The 13,486-nt window shown below is 37.5% G+C and overlaps 1 protein-coding gene across 2 annotated transcripts in view; it reads right to left on the reverse strand.

The window, feature by feature from the left end:
• LOC587298 (prokineticin receptor 2-like) overlaps positions 1-13,159 on the reverse strand; it is a 35,383-nt gene extending 22,224 nt beyond the window's left edge. The window contains exon 1 of one of the 2 annotated variants that reach the window (XM_787033.4): positions 12,884-13,159. The gene's annotated coding sequence lies outside the window, so the exon portion shown is untranslated. Of the gene's footprint in view, positions 1-4,897; positions 5,562-12,883 lie in introns of those variants that run through there. The other variant, XM_011682640.2, reaches the window with a different exon arrangement.
• Positions 13,160-13,486: the final 327 nt, after the last annotated feature.

Genomic DNA, 13,486 nt, shown 5'->3' on the forward strand with positions numbered 1-13,486 from the left:
AGAATATTCAATAACGGTATTATATTTAATTGTGTGCCATGCGTATATAGCTTGATGGTATAGAATATCTCTTCGCGATTCGAAGCTAATTAAAATATTGCCATGGCTTTAGATTCTTCGTTCGCTACCAGCACCATCAGAGCATTTTACCAGAGAGGGGGAGGGGGGAGGAAACATGGGAAGAAAGAAAACCCTCACAGTAATTTGCAGAAATACAAGGTGAAAAAGTTACCCGAGTTAATTTGATTCTGATTCAATCGTGGTCTAGTGGAAACATCTGATTCAAATGGTCCCCAGTTCGAGCCTGACCAGGAAGGCAGTTATGATATTTCTCGGAAACCTTTAGATACATTGCCTAAAGCGTATGCACTAATGTCCTGCGGCAAGACATGCAGTCACAATTGCCACGCTCAACACAGGTGTAGTTAATGGGTTCCTGTTAGGGAAGAAGAACTCTCTAGATTGCTTTCAGCTCCGCGGGGCAGCTTGGCCAAAGACATGGTAATGGTGGTACTTTGAAGGTGCTTGTAGCCTCCCCAAAGATAAATATCTGCGAAGTTAGTTGTTCTTTTTAGTTATTATGATTTTTCTAGCAATGTGTGTATATTTTCCTGGCGTAAACAACCCACTACCCCATAGACACTTCCAGAATCATATTAAGCGTGGAATCCCTGTATAAATAGTGAAGATTAGCTTTAATTGGCCGTTTGCCCTTAGTCGCTCCTATGGATGAAGAGATTTATGATAGTGACTGTAAATTGCAGTGGCATTGAATTTCTCCTACATGTACAAAATATCATGATTGAAAAAACCAAAAAAAAATGTGTCCTAGCTTCACCGAACTTAAACCGAACCATCAAAAATACATATTTCGCTTTTTTCCTTCTTCTTTTTGGAGATATTTTCATACGATTTTTTTCCCCTCCAACTTTAAGAGTGACTTTGAATAATCATGATGGATGATGGAGGCCTCGAACGCATTTTCACTTTCATCCATATGATATGGCCTTGAGCTCCACTGCTACTTAAGCTATCTGCTATCCATTATATTGCCTGCGGAACGGATCTAGCTATTAGTAAAGCGGACATATTGTTTCTGAACTACGGTGGGAGAAGAAAATGCACAAGTTATTGTGAGGTGGGGTTTTATTTTTCGCTTCATGTCTCCCGTTTATAGTAGTTCTCCCTGCATAGCCCGCAGGAAAAACAGTATCAATACTGATGGAGCCACCCTGGGCAAATAAATCCAAATTGTTAATATTATTATTCTGAATACTTGTCCAGTTTGCAAATTCAGATTTACAACGAATAACACGATCTAAGATTTATGAGACCGAAAGCTTCAGTAACTCCAAGTAAAGATTTGTTTGGGATTGTTTTTTTGTCTAGCCTTCATCAATCTTACTCTAAGTGTTAGGTCGAAACTATATTGACAGTCCTGATTATACTTTGGGTGATTTTCATGTTGCTGTTTGTTAGTTGTCGTTTTTTTTTATTCGTCGTAAATCTAACTAAGTACAATGTAGTTTTGATCTGTTTGTCGAGTGTTAAAAAAGATATCAAATTCATTTGATCAAGTCTTACACCAACTGATGAAACATTCACGCTAAGCCCTTTGTATTTCTTGTGTGTGCGCGTGCGTGAGTTTGCGTGCATTATCACTTTTTTTATTTTTTTAAATAATAGGTCTTTAGGATTACTAAATGAAGGTCATGTTGATTTCATTTTTTTTTCTATGTAGTTTAAATTTCCTGGAAATAAATCGAAATTACTATTGCACCATATAACTAATAATGCACATGTATGTATTCTGTATTGTTACGTTTTATATAGGGCCCCAAGTAAACATTATTTCAACTGCTGACAGAGCTACCATAACGTTTTGAGCTTATAGTTCCATAGTATCTTTTGCATACCTTTGTAAAAAATCATTGGAATTATAAGGGATCCTTAAAAAAGATACTGGAAAATAACATAGCTACTCGCAAAACTCAGGTGAAAAGTACAAACAAACAAAAAGGCTTTTAAATTACAAACCTCTTCCCTCCCTCCCAGCAAATTTCCATTCTCATTGGATTTCATAAAGAAGAAAAAAAAACCTCTTCTCCCGGAAAAAAAGTATTAAAATCAGAACTCTTCGTTTTTCTCATTTCCCTAATCGGTAATTTAAGGAGGGCAATTTGGTAGCGATTGGTGGGTTTCCTTTTAAGATTGATTCGCGTAGACTAGCCCGGAGGTGTCTACTCCATTTTAAGTTCTATGAGACAAAATATCTTCATGCTTTCTTCTAAAGCATTTAATTTGGTATAATGGATTTTCTTCTTTCATTTTCTACCATCGCAATTTCTCAGGCGTCCCACTTCCAATTCACTCTTCCATTTCGCTCGGAAGTAAAACATCAGCTTGTCATTATCATAAGCGAAGTCATTTAACATCAAACGTTCTGCTTGTTAAATAATGGATGCCCGTGGTTTATGGCTAGGTGGAAAAACACGTTGGGCCTCATCTTTCTTTCTTTAAAAGAATTTGCGATGACGAGTGACATTCTAAAGAGTCAAAGTCAAAATCGATGAAATTCTAAAAATGTCATGTAAATGTAGTAATAAGGAGTCGTCGGAAATGTATACAATCCTTCTAAAAATGTACACGTGAATTACTGAATCTACTTTGAAAAAAAAGTCAAATTAAACCTTAAAAGGGAAAAATTGGAATGAAAATAAAGATATTATAGGACGACTTTACATTAACCTACAAATAATAGCACGCAAACTGTAAGCTCCGATATGGTAAAGATCTTATTCTTTTAAATGTCTGATGACAGCTCTTATCTTGCGTCTGTTTTTCTTAATGCAAAAAGGAAATTATTTGTTAAGGAGTCATATTATATTGTTATCTTTGTATTATTTAATTAATCATTCGCGCTTTTTGAAATAGTGTTCGTTCCCTTCACACAATGAAAATCATTTTCAACATTACCCCACCAATTTGATAGATATCTTCAATGATCTTGTCTGATTTCCATTGGCTTTTCATCAGCTATTGATTTCTTGTAAACTATTCTAATACTCATTATCAATTAATCCATTTCTGATGACTGCCAAACGTCGGCGCAAATGCCCACCAGATATTTAGACAGCTGAAACGACAGCTCGTTTTTTAAATCTAAAACACAAAATTGCCACAACTTAATGACATCGATTTAAAAGACTGATTTCGTTGTAAACCTTCTCAATCTTTCGTCATACACGAAATAACTTTATTTGTAAAAATGTGTGTTGATGATATAGGAAAACGCTAATACTGCACCTGCTTTCGGAAAAAGAGATTAATCGCAATCAAACGATTCATTATCTTTAATTAATGCAGCTTCAAGTAAAAATGGTGAATAAAGAACTCTGGTTGAGACATTTTAAAAGCAAGCCTGTTTGTCAATAGAAAGCATCCTTATGATTGATCGTATCACGCTATTACTGTGTAAAAAGCACCAGGGAATCATCAAATATTTAAAGCCTTAATGGGACCTAATCGACCTGGAGCGAAAAATAACAAAAGTTGTTAAGGTTAGAATCCCCAATCACCTTTCGTGGCCGAGACGAAAATCAGACCTCCACGATATGAAAATATTTGAGCGGGGTTGTGGGCTATTTCATAAACAATTCCAAAAATGGTCGTCAAATTCATAGATTTCTTGAATTTCGTCAAGAAAGATACAAATCGATTGGAGCCTGCAAGTTGTTTTTTTATTCGAAGCTTTAGGGATTTCTTCTTTCGAGTTTGAGATGAAAGTAAGAAGTTCACGAAATAGTGATATTTGAGCAACCTGTAAGTGTTTTTTCTAAAATAAACGATAAGTTTCATTAGAGAATGAACCATACTCTTGCCACTTTTACAAGATCACTTAAAACATTCTTCTTCCCTCAGTAATGTAATTTACCCATCTTATGAGTCTTTGTATTTTGTGTTTCTCTTCAAATTCTGTGATTTTGTAAGCGCACTGTTACTTTTGTGGTTTTAGCACTTCTAAATAATTAACATTATCATTATAATGACCCAAATTAGTCTTTAAATTCACACATTTTTTTGCATTTTGTCCTGAAAAATACAAACTGCTGGAAGCCTGCGCCTTATTTTTTCTTCGAAGCATTATGAATTACTCACTCCGTCGTGTTAATTGCTTGCTGGTTTGCCTGATGTAAGTATAAGTCTAATTGATAATATTATGTGGACATAATTATTTCGACAAATCTTAGGCAAGAACTGCGAATGATTTTAGTTTCACTAAATCTCCTGGCAGCAGGATCGCTTAGTTTTTGAACGTGTTCCAAATGAGAGTTTGGCATTTCATGAACGCAACCAGGCTTTTTGCCCCGAGCCCCGGGTAAGTTTCCCGTTGATTAAGAGAGGAGGTGGCTAATATCACCCAGTATCGACATTCAATTACCCGGGAGAAGAAACAGGATAGCATACGGGTTATTTCGGAGTTCTTAGGATTGCTTCAAAAAATCTTGACTTCTCAACTCTGGCGTTAATTCGTATTTTATAGCTATAATAGTTTCGTCCTCTTTTTAGTGAAACTTTTCTTCACCATTAAGGTCAGGGAAGAGGCGATGAAAATTAGAAATTGGATTAAGCTACGGGCCTGGAGAAGAATCGGACTATAGAGGTAAAAGTAATAAAAACCTAATTTACGCCAAAGGAAAAGGGCAAAGTAGTAGATTGGGAAAAATGGGAATAATTTTAAAATCAAAAGCAAACATCCAAAATTGAAAACAAATATAATAAAATAAGGGATTAAGTATAGATTTAAAGAAAGCAAGATATTGGCAAATCACGGGCGGTTGAAAGCAAATTGTTTTAAGTGCTTTAATGAAAAGGAAGGTAAATTAGTTGATATTACCTTCGGGCGTTGACGATTTCTCCTGGAAAGAGGCAGGTTCTGTCCAAAAAGATCCCGGAGGCGACCACCCTGACTCTTGCAATTAACTCACTTATTCCTTGTGCCAGATATATGAATAAACGATGGCCAGTTTATTGAAAAATATAAGCCCAATCCCGGGGCATATGCGTCAGATCCTTAGGATTACCGTTCAACTATTCAAGTCTGCCGCCCAAGCAAATCAAAACTCTTAGCGGTATAGCTCGGACCCTGGAAAATATTTCGCTATCAGCTTTCCCGCGTTCAATCTCTGCTCCCGTCTCTCTTCTCAAACAAAGGGGATTGTGTGGGTTGGGGTAATGAGACACGGGGAAACATCACACCTCGAAAAATCCGCGGGGATCCCCGTCCCAAGAGTGAGCCGAACTTTTTCTCGGTTAATAGGTGATGTGATGGAGTGGACAAAAGGCGAGAGCTACCTTTTCCAACGCTGCGTGAGGTTTGGTTCGCAGACAATTATGAGGGATGCGCTCTTCGGGGAAGGCTCTTATACTCCAACGGTACTTCACCCAAGCATCGCTGGGTCGCTCGCGGTGCGCATGAACTCCAGATAGTCGTTGGGGCAGATCTTCAAGGGTTTCACACCAACAACTCATTGTTGGGATGTAGATATATACAGTCTCATGTCCAGCCGTTCAGTTTACCAGAACACTCTTCATTGCCATCCTCTATTGCATTGATCAGATTTCAAGTGTTTGCGTAACCAAATCTTTGAGTATATCGATGTTTCTTAACAACGTCAAAGTTACTTACATGCGTGTTTAATATAGGATTTTCCGACCAAATTCGCGAGTTTGTCATTCGAATTCATTTACTTTGCATTTAAGTTAGCGCAGATCAGCTTTTCCATGCCAATTATCATTCAATTTTTCCGATTTTGTATTTAATTTAGGATTTTGGTCGAAGGATTTCATAGATCTGTCATTCAATTTAGAAACTGCTAAACTAGCATTCAAATTAATCGTCACTTGTCGAGGCGTTATTTTTATCATTCAAATTAACACCTGTCATTCGTATTCGAATTATGTTTATTCAAGTTAGGAAAGTTAGGGGGAAGAAATGCAACACACGTTTACAGTTTTTAAAAAATGCAATTAAATACATGATTTGCCATTGGGGTCTTTTCTGTTATTCAATTTATTAATTTTGAGGACAAAGCATAAGTGTGTAGTCAGACATTAGGTAAAGAAGGGGCGAAATCAAGGGATATGGCATTTCTGAACGGACATGTTCATATACCCCAGAAAATGGGGATACAAAAACAGCTACCCCAGTCACAATATTGTACCCTTCCTCCATAATGAAATTGTGATAAATTTATGATAAAACACAAAACAACTTCCTTACATGAAAATTTACACAAATTTAATATTGAGACCATCAAGTCCGTAGATGTAAGTCTTTTTTTTAACAATCAAACTTAAAGGCTGATGAATATCTGATAAATCTAAAAGTATATAAAGAGTATAAATGCAAGAAAATAAAATAGGATGAAATACACATGAAAAACGATCTTGAAAGAAAGATAATGAGCTATAAAAAGCGTGTAATAAACGAGAAATGTATATTGACCATTAATTTTAGTGCACAAAGTGCTAATTTGAATGCTACAAAATGCTAGAAGTACACCGTCGCGATGTTAGAAAATCGTGTTGCGCTAAATCGAATGACCAAATAGCGAAAGAAGCACTTTGTTAATTAATTTGAATGAAACACACATAGATTCTAACGAAAACTTCATAGATTTCAAATCTAGAAAAAGGAATATAAACCCGAGATATATCCGACAGCACTAAAACCGTCGAATTTGAACGCAAGACAAATTAATTTTAATGACAAACTCGCGAATTTGGCCGGAAAATCCTATAACATCCCGTGATTGTTTTGACCATACTTACATTTGGCCGAAATAATCAGTATGAATTTTCCCAAAATCAAATTATTTGAATATGTAATTCGGATACACAATATCTGATTGAATGCAGCATTTTATAATTGATATTACCTCGGTCATTGGATCAAAATGCTAATCGGTACAGGATAGTACACACGCTACGCTGCATGAGGACTGTTCTGACAACGTATCATTGTACGAGCGCACAAGTGCCGATGTAACCACTTTAACGTTCAAATCCTACATGGGCGGATTGTGGCATACGAGGATTAATGTTGTGCCAAAGGCGGGACTCGAACCGCGAAACATGTGATCCACAGTAAGGTGACGTATCCTCTAGACCGTGGTACCTTTACATAGAGAAAGATATACATGCATACCGCATTTTATATAGGTTCCATCTATATATATATATATATATAAATTCAAGCTTGAGTAAAGAATTGGAGCGAGGCTACCAAATACTCCCGCTTCAAGACATTGACTTTTGCATTGTCCTTCAGTTTACTCAATGACGTAATGTTTCATCAAAACTCTCATTTATTGCTTTCCCTTCGACGAGACTCACTGTGACGTCATCGACCTGCCCCTTTCAAAGTCAGACACCCTCGTGGGCAAATGAAATATGAAGAGGCTTACACGAAAGAAGTCTTTTAAGTAAAAACTGTATGAAGTATTAGAGAAGGGTCCCTTGTGTCACATCGGCGTAGCATAAGTGAAGGTGCTAAAAGTAGGGGGTGGTTGGGGCAAATGCAACATGGGTTTTGGAAATATTACGTATATGGTTTAAATTCAAAAGAAAATGGAGCATACCATGCAGGGAGGGTGAGGGAGGGGTCCTATTACGTACTTCTTTTTCCTGTCTCCTCCCTTCTCCCCTCTCTCTCTCTCTCTCTCTCTCTCTCACTCTCTTATTTTCTCTCTATCTTTCTTTCCTTTGCTCTCTTTTCTTCTCTCTCTCGCTCTCTCTCTCTCTCTATCCCCCTCTCTCTATCCCTCTCGTTCTCTCTCCCCCTCTCTATCTCTCCCTCTCTCTCTTCTTTAGTCAAATAATATTAGGCAATCGAACATCTCATACGACATCAATATTACCATCAAATCACAAGGGGCTTTAACAATATAATGATATTAACTGTGTCCTAAAAGCTGTATTTCTAATGCTGGATTTCAAGACAAATCAAGATAAAAAAAAATAGAAAATAGGAAAAACATGAAAACAATCCTTTCATGTTAGGAAGTATGTGCTATTTTGACACCTTCCCCTTCTATCATATCCATGTGCATTCTTAAGCTCTCTCAGAAAACATAAATGAAAAACATGCAATTTTTATTTCGAAACATGTCACTCTAATAAGTAGGAAAAACATGAAGATAAACCTCACCTAATGGTAATCACGTGCAATTTTAACAACTCTCACTTCCCCTCCATTATGTCCATGTGCATTCTTTAACTCTCTCAGAAACATCGATGAAAAACAAGATTTTCTTTTATTTCGAAACGTGTCACTATACTTATTTTGCTCGACAACTTCCTTATGATCTGTTTTATTATGTTAAAGCTAGATTGAAGAGCTCTTGTATCTCCGTGCGGCTTTAAACCTGTTATTATGTATTTACACGTTTTTTTTCCCCAACATTCAAAGATTCCTTTATTCTCTATTGACACTATGAACATGACAGTAGTTATAGCAGTGAGTAGGCGGACGGCCATAGGGTTTGTACACGAATATTTTCGTACTTATACTATTTCTAATTGACTCGTGTACATTAACTTTGACATAGTCTATTTTCGAGAAAAAACGGACTTATAACACGCGTGTCTATGGGGTTTTGTTGAGGTTTTGACTTTTCGAATTTAATTAGGGATTTGTCATTTTGGACTTATTTTTTTTTCGAGCAAAATATGTCTGACAAAACGTGTTTCTATGTGAATTTTGATATTTTGAATTTTACTCAAAGATTTTTAGGAATTTTTTGACGTTTTGAATAGTGTATGATAGGTATTTTCTTTTTTGGAACTGACTTTTAACATGTGTGTCTATGGAATTTTGACTCTTCGACTTCCTTTCTATACTTTGAGTTAGACTTTCTGAGGAATGTTTACAACGTCGTTGTAGGTTCAATCATTAGGTACTTTTAGATTTGCACAACGACAACGTGGATTGCTACGATCGACGTCCTTTTAATGGACTGCCTTGAATGGACGTCACACGTATCAGTCCACGCAAATCTAAAAGTCCCTAATATCTACTTTTCGATCAACTAAATAAAGGAATATGTATTGACCCATACTGTGATCCTCGCATGGTAACGCGGGGAAGTGTATTGTAGCCTATGTGTGTGAAGGGTATTGATTTTGTATAGTTCTAGTGCCTTTTGTATTTGAATTACGTTTCAGCAATAGTACAGTTGTTTCTTATTGATCGTGCATTGACTTTATGAACCTCTCAATAGACTTTCGACAAATGAAGCTCGTTTTACTCCGCCCTGTTCATACCGTCGAGTTCTTTGGACTTTCACACAACACTTTGATAATTATAGTTGAGGGCTACTTATGACGGACAAAGAAAGAGGACAAAATATACAGTTCCTCAGAGAGACAAAGGAACATCCCTTCACTGCTAAAATGTAAAAATGTGTAGAACAGGTGTCACATGCATATTCACCTGTTCTACACATTTTTACATAATAGCAGGGAAGGGATGTTCTTTGTCTACCTGAGGAACTGTATATTTTGTCCTCTTTCTTTGTACGTCATGTTCATACTTAATGTGAACAGCGCAAGAACAATCCCGCACGTGTTATTCGAATGAGTTTCAGAGGTAGAGCATTGCACCTCTAAGATCTAAAGCAGATATGAACATAGCACATGATCATGTAAAGGTCTTTTTCCAGAGATTGATTCAGTTGAAAAGTATTTTAGGATTGTTCTTAACTCTTCAACAAGAGGTTTTGGTGTTTGATCCTCACTCGGCGCTTACATCCTTGGACAAAGTGTTTTGCACATAATAGTTACTTGTCACTCTCCACCAAGGTGCAAATGAGTACATGGCAATGCTGGGCTAATCATACTCGGTAGAGCAGTATTGATAATGATGATGCGACTGCTCTGGGTAAGTAATACTAGATCATTACTATTAATTATCTATTTTGTTAAGTAAGCATAAACCGGAGATGATATTCATATTGGCCGCGTTCATGCGGTAGTGGGGGGGGGGGGGTACAGGATCTTCATCCTTGTAGGATGTTTATAGAATTTATTCCACGGATGATTTTTGGATTAAGGTTGCTGCAACTAAAAAAGATGGGTTAAAGATGTTCAATGTTGATACCATAAAATGATGACGTGGATCCCAACCAAATGATTGGCTGTTTGCGGACATGTGACCAGTTTTACCCCATTGCTAAATTTTCTCAAGACCGGTCATTAGGAGGGTATAATTAAACCAAGAGCACACATACTATAAACATATACATCAACGCGCATATTTGTTTTGGTAGGTACTATTATGCTGTATAAAATTAACATAAATTGGGATGGGGGAGGGGGGTCTTGCCCCTCCTCCTTCTCCCCCCCCCCCCCCAGACCCGACTGTACCGCTGACACACGATTTCCAAATCTAACATCCTCTCCCTCTTGACCTAGTTGACTCCTGTCATCATTGTTTGAGGCTTGGTTTTCTTTTCTGCATTGTCATGATATCCAAGCATCTCTATTACAAGCTCCTCATAACCTTTCTGAAATGTCCGAGTTTTTTTCGGTACAAAGGGTTCATGTAGGACAAACCGGGCGTAAACCCTTGTTGGAATGTCGCTACATACACACATTAGGAAAACTTCTTTTGGAGACCTGATTTATAAACTCTTAATTCATTTTCTTTTCTACTATTCATTATAAACTCATCATCATCTTCGTTATCTTTATCATTAATTGATTTTAATTCAAAGAAGGAAAAAGATGTAGATATTATTTTGAGTTAGGCCTATGCACTTTTCACTATTTACATAAGCTTTGTTAGAAAAGAAAAGAAAAGAGACTTCTTCAGTTTTTCTTTTACCTATTGAATTATCGTTTACAAATAGAAGAAAATATTAGAAAACCATGTATATCCCTCCGGAAATGGAGGCAAATGCTAAAAAGATGGCAAAATCACTATTTGGAGGTGATGGCGGCCCTTTTCCAATGTTGAAGTTTGTTGATCCGTTAAACTATTTTAGAGACTCTCCGAACAATCACCGCAATCCTTTGGAACCCTCACCCCCTCACCCCCTCACCCCTTCACCCCTCCTCCCATCACTCCCTCGCCCCCTCACCCCCTCCTCCCCTCCCTCCTCCATCACGGAAAGTGTTAGAGAAACGGTTGAACTCTCGGGATGAAATGGTATCCAGCCATCGCTCTTACAAGCTTTTTATAACCTATCCGAAATGTCCGAGTTTTCGGGACGTAGGGTTCATTGAGGGCTATCGTGACGAAGATCCTTGTAGTAGTAGTAGTTAAATCACCATAATAATTATCAAGAGAGTACCCGAGTACTCCCCTCGTTGAATAAAACAAACGCTTCGTCATCGTGTGAAGAAGATCATACAAATTAACGTAATCTTAAGCCCAGCGCACACTAAACGATCTGACTACGATCCGATTTTGGGAGAATTTGTGACCGCATTGTAGGCATATATGAACATTGAAACACGTAAAATCTTAATGACCGAGGATTTAAAAAGTCATAATTATGATCAATAAAATCTAAATTTCAAGGGATATCATGCTTCTTCGGAGGGGAGGAAGGGGGAGCTAAATCGGCTCAGAATCGTAGTGACGTCAGACCAGTCGTGCGATTGTCTACGATGTGAAGCCGAGAAAAGTAATAAATACACTAAACTTCCGTTTGTTATTAGGCTTGTCGTTATTTAGAACCTGAATCAAGAGGTAAATGGTTGCTCAGATTTCCATTATCAAATACAAACACCCTTTCAGCGGAAATCGGATGGAAGGAGGACCGTAGGCCTATAACTATAGTAGTGTGCTCCGTGCTTTAAAGGTATTAGTTAACTATACCTCCGATTGTATAAAAATCCTGGATTTAGCTCATGCTGCAATCATAATTATAAACTTTTAGTTCAGAAATGAATCCCATGACTTTTACAAGCTAACCGCATGTTCGATTATCAAGATATTTAGGACTGGAATTCGAAATTTCAGAAACAGTTTTCCCAACGGTTTGAACAGTTTTTCATAACACTGCAGTCTATTTGTGAAAATGAGTATGGTAAAACCGGTCACTAAAAGATTTTTACTTTTTTGAAGGGCTTCATGATCATTTTGAAGCGCATTTTTTTTTTTTTTTTTTTTTTTTTTTTTTTTTTTTTTTTTTTTAGGGCTTCAATATGACATCATATCACAGACAATGATAACACGTAGGGCCATGCATCTCAGATGTGTAAAACTGGAAACATGTAAACAATCTCTTTAAAGTATCCATTACCTGCACGTCCTCATAGTTGCCCTAGACACCACAGCCTGCCACGCATGCGTTAATTACCATATGAGGCAGACAATGATACCATACAGAGGTTGTATCAGTTGCTATGGGAAAGCTTTGCGAGATGGTTAAAAACCAGTGTTATAGGGATGCATATTCTTGCCAGAGGACGTTATAGTGCCGACCTGGATTTCAACACTCAAGTTCCAACCCACTGCACTTTTCGCATAAGAGTAGGAGGAAACACCGATGTGGTGTTCCACCTGCAAACCCCAATCAGGCCGAGTATATACGGCATCTGCAAGAATCTTCAGTATTGTAGGAGAGAGATTATCTTGAAGAAGAGAAGAAGAAGAGATCCGATACCCAAAACAATGTGATAAATCTTCTTCTTTTTTTTTGCTTGTCGGGTAATTTTGGAAAATGCGCCCCTCAACTTTTTACTAAATCCTGTATTCATGCACCCATGCATAAGGTTGATATAAACTTTCTGAAGCATTTACATTCTCGTCAGATCCAAAAGGGCGTTAATTCTGTGTTAAAATAGGAGTTAAGTAGTTAAGTAATTTTACCTGAATCAAACAGTAGTTCTCGGAATGATGAATGCATCAACAAAGTCTGACCACATTTCTTCCTACAGCAGGCCAAATGTACATGTGCTTGCAGTCCTCATTACATAGCTTAGAATGGCTGCCTGCCTGCTATAGCATGCACCAATGCTAGCAATCGCACAAAAGAAATGCACTCATGCAAAGAGTTCAATAGAATCCTTATAGGGGGTACTCCAATTGAGTGATAGAGATACCCCCAAAAAGGCGGGAAACAGTACAATGGGAATCCCTCTAGAGGGAAACAATACAATGGGAATCCCTCTAGAGGGGAAACAATTTGTCAATAGGGACTTTTAGATTTGCGTGGACTGATACGTGTGACTTCCATTCAAGGCAGAGCATTAAAAGGACGTCGATCGTAGCAATCCCCATTGTCTTCGTGCGAATTTAAAGTCCCTATTGACTGAAGAAGCAGGGGGGCATCTTTGCACCCCATAATTTCTATTTAATTTACAAAATAAATTCCAATTTACACCAAGTGGCGTAACGAGAGGGGCGTATCTGAGTTTAGGGTGTGAAAGGATACAATCACTTTCTTAAGGTTGCCTTCCATCTATTCCTTTC

Source organism: Strongylocentrotus purpuratus, unplaced genomic scaffold (genome assembly GCF_000002235.5).
Source record: "Strongylocentrotus purpuratus isolate Spur 01 unplaced genomic scaffold, Spur_5.0 spur5_scaffold_4, whole genome shotgun sequence".
Taxonomy (NCBI): domain Eukaryota; kingdom Metazoa; phylum Echinodermata; class Echinoidea; order Camarodonta; family Strongylocentrotidae; genus Strongylocentrotus; species Strongylocentrotus purpuratus.